General features: G+C 41.4%; 1 protein-coding gene across 2 annotated transcripts in view; it reads right to left on the minus strand.

The window, feature by feature from the left end:
- bmpr1aa (bone morphogenetic protein receptor, type IAa) overlaps positions 1-5,417 on the minus strand; it is a 262,289-nt gene extending 256,872 nt beyond the window's left edge. Inside the window, exon 1 of one of the 2 annotated variants that reach the window (XM_063070736.1) lies at positions 4,698-5,417. The gene's annotated coding sequence lies outside the window, so the exon portion shown is untranslated. The remainder of the gene's footprint in view (positions 1-4,697) is intronic. The other variant, XM_063070737.1, reaches the window with a different exon arrangement.
- Positions 5,418-8,802: the final 3,385 nt, after the last annotated feature.

Here is an 8,802-nt window from a genome sequence, read left to right on the forward strand (position 1 = left end):
TCACTTTTGTGAATTTCAGTTCTGAATGTTATTTGCTTGCTTTTGTTGTTTGCATGATCTGTTTTTTCCCCGCACATTGAGTGTTTGATAGGCTTTTTTAAAAAAATAAGCTTTATTGGGTTTCTTTGGTTTGTGGCTGCCTGTAAGGAGACGAACCTCAAGGTTCTATATAATATACATAATTTGATAAAAAAAGTTCAATGTACATTTATTAATGTGTTTTTACTTAAAGTATTAATACTGATAGCCTGAAGTAGTACTAAATTTAACAAGATGTTTACTATGTAAATATTTTTTTAAAAATCCACGGAAAGACTCAACTACTGTAAATTCACCCATCACAATTTCAGTCATCATCCCAAAAGTCTTGTTTTCACAAGTGGAAGAGTCTCAAACAAGACACCAGTCATTTTAAACTGAGGTACTTATAAATTTCCTCTCGCAGAGGGTGGTGAACCCCTGAAATTCTCTGCCCCAGTAGATGGAAAGAAAATAGAACTTCTTAAAGTTTTGAAGTCAAGGAACACAGGAGAATAGACAAATGGGACAAAAGAGATGAAGCCAGTATAGATCAGCCATGATTGTGTTAACTGACAGTGCAGGCTTGAAAGGGATGAGTGACCTATGCCTGCTCTTATTTTTCTTCGTTGTGTTCAATTAAACCAATTTCTTCAAAAATCAAGAGGAGTATCAAAACACTAATCAAATGTAATTATATAGTTAATTTTAGTTAATGTTTCAATGCAGTCCACATAATTGACTCCATTTAAATGTGTGAAATCTAATGTTTTTACATTATTAAGTGTTAGGATTTTTTCCTGAGTACAACTTTTTTTTTGCAATAGTCAAGAGAAGGCTCTGAAGGTTCAAATCAGGTCTGAGATGATTCAAAGAAAGCATTAAATGTGAGTTTTTATTAAAGTGGATAGTGAGAGAAACTGATTTCCAAAAGCCTACGTGTTTCTACATATCATGTAATGAAAATCTTCAAAATAAACTGGATACCTATGAAGCTGAAATGGGTTGAGGTATAGCTTTCATTATATTTTTGTTAACAGACCCACTATACATATGTAACATTTTCATTTTGAGTACTTTTTTTTTGAAGATCATTAATTACAACTTGCCAGCATCAGAAAGAATACAAGAACTGTGAAGTATTGTTAACAGCTCTGCTACTGAAAACATGAGTGAAATTGCATCAAAAAATAGCTAAGTGTAAACACTGATCGGATGTTCAAAATTACTGTGTTGATACAATATACACAAATTATTTTCAAAGAAAATTTATTACACAATTAGGAACAATTATGTAGAAATATGAGAGATAAATGCCACTACTACTTTTAATAGTTCATGAGATGCAGAATGTAAGTTTGCAAGAACTGCAAATAATTAAAAAGACATAGTATTTGACATTTACAAGGGGATGGGAGTACTAAGAGTTAGAAAAATCACCTTACATTTATCCTTTGTTTTTATAGCAGATGTGAGCAGTTTTGGTCTCTACCTTGGAGTCTATACAACAGGTTCATTCAAATGACAGCTTGGTTTGGGGTTTAGCTCAATGAGTTTCAAGAAGAACTATCTAATACAGGTTGAGTAACCCTTATCTGAAATATAAAAATCCAAGAACCTCCAAGATCCAAAATATTTTTGAGTGCTGACATGACGTACACAAATGAAAAATTCTACAAGGCTCTGGGCAGGTTCCAGGTGATGCTCAGGTTTCTGTGCACCACAGACAGTTCTGAGAAGACCTCACACATGTATTGAAAAGAAATTAATGAAAAATAGAAAAACACAGCATAAAGCAAAGAAATGAAGATCTCAATCGTGTATCGAAAAAGTGGATTTGTCAGCATCGGAGTGAAGGTAGAAAAATCAAAGCAAATGGTCTACAACCCTAAGTTCTGAAAGAGGTGGCTGAAGAGATTGTAATGATCTTTCAAGAACCAACAGATTCTGGCATCGTTTCGGAGGACTGGAAAATTGCAAATATCACACCACTCTTCAAGGGAGAGAGGCAAGAAGAAAGGAAATTTTAGGCCAATTAGTCTGTGGTTGAGACAATGTTGTAAGGACGAGGTTTCGGGATACTTGGAGGCATGTGATAAAATAGGCTGAAGTCAGCATGGTTTCCTTAAGGGAAGCAGTGCCTGACAAATCTGTTGGAATTCTTTTGAAGAAATAACAAGCAGAATAGACAAAGGAAAATCTGAAGAGGGGCAGGTAGCGTTAAAGAAATAGGGAGACTGCAGAAGAACTTCAACAGATTAGGAGAATATGCAAAGAAGGGATAGGTGGAATACGGTGTCATGAAATGTATGGTCATGAGCTTTGGTAGAAGAAATAAAAAGGTAAACTATTTTTCAAATGGATAGAAAGTTCAAAAATCCAAGCTACAGAGGGACTTGGGTGTCCTCGTGCAGAGTTTCCTAAAAAGTAATTTGCAGACTGAGTCAGTGGTGAGGAAAGCAAATGCAATGTTAGCATTCATTTCAAGAGGACTAGAATATAAAAGCAAGAACGTAATGTTGTGGCTTTATAAAGCACCAGTGAGGACTCACTTGGAGTATTGTGAGCAGTTTTGGGCCTCATATCTAAGAAAGGGTGTGCTGACATTGGAGAGGATTCAGAGGAGGTTCACAAGAATGATCTGGGAATGAAACAGTTACCATATGGGGACTGATTGATGGCTCTGGGCCTGTACTCATTGCTATTCAGAAGCATGTGGGGGGGGAAGGGAGAGAGAAGATCTCATCGAAACCTATTGAATGCCTCAATAGAGTGGATGTGGAGAGGATGTTTCCTATGGTGGGGGAGTTGAGGACTAGAGGGGACAGACTCAGAATGGAGGGATGTCCATTTAGAACAGAGATGAGGAAGAATTTCTTTAGCCAGGGAGTGGTGAATCTGTGGAATTCATTGCCACACAGGTTGATAGGTTCTTGATTAGTGAGGGCATGAAGGTTGACAGGGAGAAGGCAATGGATTGGGGTTGAGAAGGAAATGGATCACACATGAGGAGATGGTGGAGCAGAGTCAATGGGCCATATAGTCTTATATGCTGCTTAACACTATGCTGATCATGAAGCAAAAACCTATCATGAAAAACTGAAAATTTAAAGTAGTTGTTTCATGTATAAAATTACTAAAAAATGTAAAACTAAACCCCCTCCCCTGTCGTAGGTGCTGTGGAACAGGCAGCTGTTTGAAATTGATGGTAGATAGGAAGCCAATAACAGTGCTGGAACCTGGTAATAGACGCAGATGAGGCAGTCATTCAAATCTAACAGTCTGTGGAGGACCCTTCTTCACATCAGACTGTGCTCCGGCTACAGACTGTTCACTCTGTACATAAGCTGTATATGTAATGTAAATGGATTTAGTGTTTAGATTTGGGTCTCTTCCCCAAGATACCTCATTATATAGCTGCAAATATTCCAAAATCCAATACATTGATCTGAATTTTTCCCCGCCAATCTATCATCCTCTGAAAAAACAGGTTATATGTTCTCAAGATCTAAGAAAATTCTAATGGCATGGTGTGCTTTTGATGAAGGTAAATCTTCAATAATATTCTCATCAACAAAAAAAAACAATATGGATTCAGGTCCATGCCTTTAAACTCCTTAGCCCACTAAACATGCTTTGGTAACAAACTGTACCTTCATTACCAGTAAATCTTCTATTCACTTATGATGTGAGCATTCAGTGGTTTTAGTTGGTTAAACCCCAATCATCACAAGCTATGCTTCTTTACAGTCAACTCCACCAATCTTTCTTCTCACAGAGTCTCCTTGATCAAACCTCGGAAAACTTAACCTCAAAAGAAAGTACATCTATATATCGAAAAGTTATTAACTAACCGCCCCATAGATTACAACCATGACAGATGACAGTATAGATATTTTCATCTCAAAACTTTATTATAAGTGAAGATTAGCCAAACATGTTGCCCCTTTCTTGGCAAAATTCATCTGCACATTTAATCTGGACTTTTTTTTAATCTCCAGAATCTAAAACTTGGAGACAAAAAGTATTTGCTAACAAACCCAAGGCATTTCAGAAGTCTGACAGCAGTGTTGACGAACTGACTGTTCACACCAAACACCGAAATCTTTGCATCAGCTCTTAACACAAACACAACAAGATTGGACATGGCCTCACACAGAACACGTATTGTATCCAAACTATAAGCTTCTGAATTAACAATCAAACTCGCAATGAACTAAATCCATCGTAATCAACGCTGGAAGCATAGAGGGAAAAGATCATTTTAAACATCGAAAATAAAGCTGCGCCGACATGAGAACTTCCAAGCGAACGCGAAAGTTGGTTACATTTCACCCACTACCGGCCACAGCTTAATTTTATTTCAAAGGCGGTTTGGGAGTAATGTTTTCCTCAGATCCCGATGAAGCAGCTGCCTCATTCCCTGGCCTGCTCCGAATTCCCTCAGTTCACCCTACAGGCCGGGCAAAGCGAGGGGGGGGGGGGTTGAGAGGCCGAAGCCAGCGAGTCGACAACAAGGTGGGGAATAAGGAAAGGGGTTGAGGATGGGGGCTGGCGTGGGAAAGGAGCGTGGAGACAAGGGCCCTTCCTGTCCCCTTCCCATTTATCGCTCTTTAAACCCAACACACTTTGCTCTGTGAAGTCGGGTATGGGAGGTTAGACAGAGAATTCCCACTCACCGGAGCGGCACCTTCTTTCCGCTAGTACGCCCAATCCTCTCACCGTCCGTAAACGATCCTTTTTATCTGGAGGAGCAGGTTCCAGCAATAAAATCCCCCTGGCTCCGCAATCACCGCGATCCCCTGCTCTCCGTCTCGCCCTCTCCCGCCGCCGCGCGCGCTCCCTGCCGATCGTGCTCTCGCTAGCACGCGCGTGCACGCATCCAGTCAGGATGACGCCACCTGAAAAGCAGAGTGTGCCGGAAGTCGTCGCCGCCGCCGTCGTCGAGACAAGGCTAATTGGCGGGTAACGGTGCTGGGGCTGCGCGGTTGGCTGGTGACTGGGGAGGTTTTCCCGTCGAGTTCATCTCCTCCTTTTAGCGCCGGTCGGAAGTTACCGGGCAGTCTTGAACCGTTCTTTCCGCCCGGCCGGGCCGGGCCGTCCCAGGGTGCGCGCGACAGAACCCGTTTGTGTCACGTCAACTCCCTGCGAGGTCACGTGACGCGCGGCGACCGGCCGTTCTTCTGCGGGGTGCTTCAGCCCCGGAAAGCGGCGGGCCTGTTCGGGTCCACGGTGAGCATCTGCCGGACAGGGAAGGACCAGCGAGCCCTGCGGAAGCGAAAGCAGCGCCCGGCGGCCAGTCCATTGAGGGAGAGGATCTGGAATACCAGATTCCCTAGTATTCCAGATCTCAAAGTATCTTCTGTAGTAATGCTCCTCAGCGTTCCCTGCGCCACATTTGACGACTGCATTAGTGCTGCTTCATGGACCTCGTCAATTTCATCCACCTTGCCCCCAGCTTCTACCCTGCCGCTAAATTTACTTGGTCCATTTCTGACACTTTTCTCCCCTTCCTTGGATCTCTTTGGGGTGTCATCTTTGGAGACAAACTGTCAGTTTTTTTTTTAACTGTATCTCTCCCCACTTTGTAACCTGTTGAAAAAAAAATTCCCGTTTCTCAGTTCTTCGTCTTTGCCGTATATGTTCCCGGGATTAGGCTTTCCTTTCCAGAAAGTCCTCCTTCAAAGAACTGGGTTTTCCTTCCTCTAACCATGACACTGCCCTCATCCACATCTCCAATTTCCTGGACACCTATGCTCACATCTTTTTCCGTTTGTCTGAACAGGAATAGAGTTCCTTTTGTTCTCACCTACCACCCCATGAGCCTCCACATCCAATGCATCATTCTCCGTAACTTCCGCCATCTTCAACGAGATCCTACCACCAAACACCTACCTCCTTCTTTCCACAGGGATCATTCCCTCTGTGTCCATTCAACCCTCCGCACTAATATTCCTCATGGCACATAGCCCTGTGAGTGACAGAAATGCTACATCTGCCCATTCATCTCCTCCATTCAGGACCCCAAACAGTCCTTCCAGGTTAGGGAACACTTCACCTGCAAATCGGTTGGGGTTGTCTGTCCAGTGCTCATGGTGCAGCCTCCTCTATATTGGTGAGACCCAACATAAATTAGGGGACCACATTGGTGAACACCTCTGCTCTATCCGCCAAAAGCGGTATTTCTCGGTGGCCAACCATTATAATTCCTATCCCCATTCCATTCCAACATGTTGATCCATGGCCTCCTCTTTTGCCACAATGAGGCTACATTCCAGGTGGAGGAGCAACACCTCACATTCCATCTAGATAAGCCTCCAACCTGACGGCATGAACATTGATTTCTCCTTCCAGTATTTTTTTTTCCCTTTAAATCAGGCAGGGCACCTCTACAACCCACACCTCCAATCTCATCTCATTGATTGGAACACCTGACTCCAAATAGCGTTTGTAGAAGCCATTACCCCCAGTGGCTCACATACTTTATCCAACAATTATACATAATATTGGATCATTTTTCTTAATAAATAAATGAACAAGTATAATGTTTTATGTTACTTATTTAATTGTGTTCTTTTTATTAATTTTAGGACTTGTGTGAAGATCTGATCACATTTTAGGTCATATTTGTGCAGAACATGGAACATAGAAATCTACAGCACCTCACAGGCCCTTCTGCCCACAATGTTGTGCTGACCATGTAACCTACTCTAGAGACTGCCTAGAATTTCCCTAGCACATAGCCCTTTATTTTTCTAAGCTCCAAGTACCTACCTAAGAGGCTCTTAAAAGACCCTAAGGTATCCGCTTCCACCACCACTGCTGGCAGTGCATTCCACGCACCCACCACTCTCTGTGTGAAAAACTTATCCCTGACATCCCCTCGATATCTATTTCCCCCTTGTACTTACTTCCAAGCACCTTAAAACTATGCCCCCCCCCACCCCGTGTTAGCCATTTCAGTCCTGGGAAAAAGCTGCAGGCTATCCAAACGATAAATGCCTCTCATCATCTCATACACCTCTCTCAGGTCACCTCTCATCCTCTGTCACTCCAAGGAGAAAAGGCCAAATTCAAACTACCTATTATCATAAGGCATGCTGTCCAATCCAGGCAACATCCTGGTAATTTTTCTCTGCACTCTCTATAGTATCCACATCCTTCCTGTAGTGAGGTGACCAAAACTGAACACAGTACTCCAATTGGGGTCTAACTAAGGTCTTATATAGCTGTAACATTACCACATGGCCCTTGAACTCAATCCCAAGGTTGATGAAGCCCAACACACTATATGCCTTCTTAACAACACTGTCAACCTGTGCAGCTTTGAGTATCCTATGGACTCAGACCCCCAAGATATCGCTGATCCTCCACACTGCCCTTGGCAAAGTCCTGCTGACTATCCCTAATCAGATTATGTCTCTCCAAATGCTCATAAATCCTATCCCTCAGGATCTTCTCCAACAACTTGTCCACCACTAAAGTAAGACTCACTGGTCTATAATTTCCTGGGTTATCTCTACTCCCATTCTTGAACAAGGAAACAATGTTTGCAACCTTCCAATCCTCTGGTACTTCTCCCATCCCTATTGATGATGCAAAGATCATCGCCAGAGGCTCAGCAATCTCCTCCCTCACTTCCCACAGTAGCCTCGGGTATATCTCATCCAGTCCCAGCAACTTAAATAATTTAATACCTTTCAAAAGCTCCAGCACATCCTGTTTCTTAATGTCTATACACGCAAGTGTTGCAGTTCACTGTAAATCATCCCTACAATTGCCAAGGTCCTTTTCACTGGTGAATACTAAAACAAAGTATTCATTAAGAAATAGAGAAAATTCTACCGGGTTCACAAACTTTATAGCACCACTGTAAAAATATATTCTTTCCCTTCATTAATGTAAAAATTCAAAAGAAAAACAACTTCATTGGTTTATGTAATTTCTCTTCATAATAAATCATTCTCCCTTGAAGTCTAATATATCATTCTTAAGGTGTGGCACACAGCCACAGTTCTTGGTAGCGCAGGCTCGTTCAAACCTGGCCTTTATATAAATGCAGGATTACCACTAATCCTTTATATCACAATCCTCTAAATTCAAGTGCTGACATTTCATTAGCCTTTGTGATTACGTTATATATCTGTCAATGATATCTGTCAACCATCTATGAGTTTGGAATCTAACTCTTTTAATTCTCCACAATTTATCACATTCTGCCATTGGAAAGCACTCTTTATTACTGTCCTTTTCTTGGTTGAAAGAGTTGACTTCACATTGACCAACAATGAATTTCATTTACTGTGATTTTGTCCAAACATTTAATGTATTAACATTGCTTGTGATTATAATATTTATGTCTTATTTCTGTTGTGGCCTGTGTTTGTGTCTTTGGTAAACTTGAATATATGGCTTTCTATCTCCTTTATCTATTTCATATATTAATATATGGACTAGTTGAGGCTAAAACACTTAATCCTAGTGAGAATCCACAATCACACCCTGCATTATTATCCTTGTCTTATGCCATTCAACCAGTATACTTCAGCTTCCTAAGCAGGCAAATTATATGCTCTCAATTTCATGAGTTGGAGCTTAAGCTAACAGTTTCTTCTGAGAGACTGTCAAATATTTCTTTTCATCCAAATTGAGAACATGATTAGATACCCTGTACCCCATTTTGATCACCTCTCTTAAAAATAATGGTCAGGCCAATTGACCTCGCCTATGATCTGTCTGATCAACTGAAGGTTTTCAAAGAGTTCAGTCAATTTAATGATTATG

This window comes from Mobula hypostoma, chromosome 18 (genome assembly GCF_963921235.1).
Source record: "Mobula hypostoma chromosome 18, sMobHyp1.1, whole genome shotgun sequence".
Lineage (NCBI taxonomy): Eukaryota > Metazoa > Chordata > Chondrichthyes > Myliobatiformes > Myliobatidae > Mobula > Mobula hypostoma.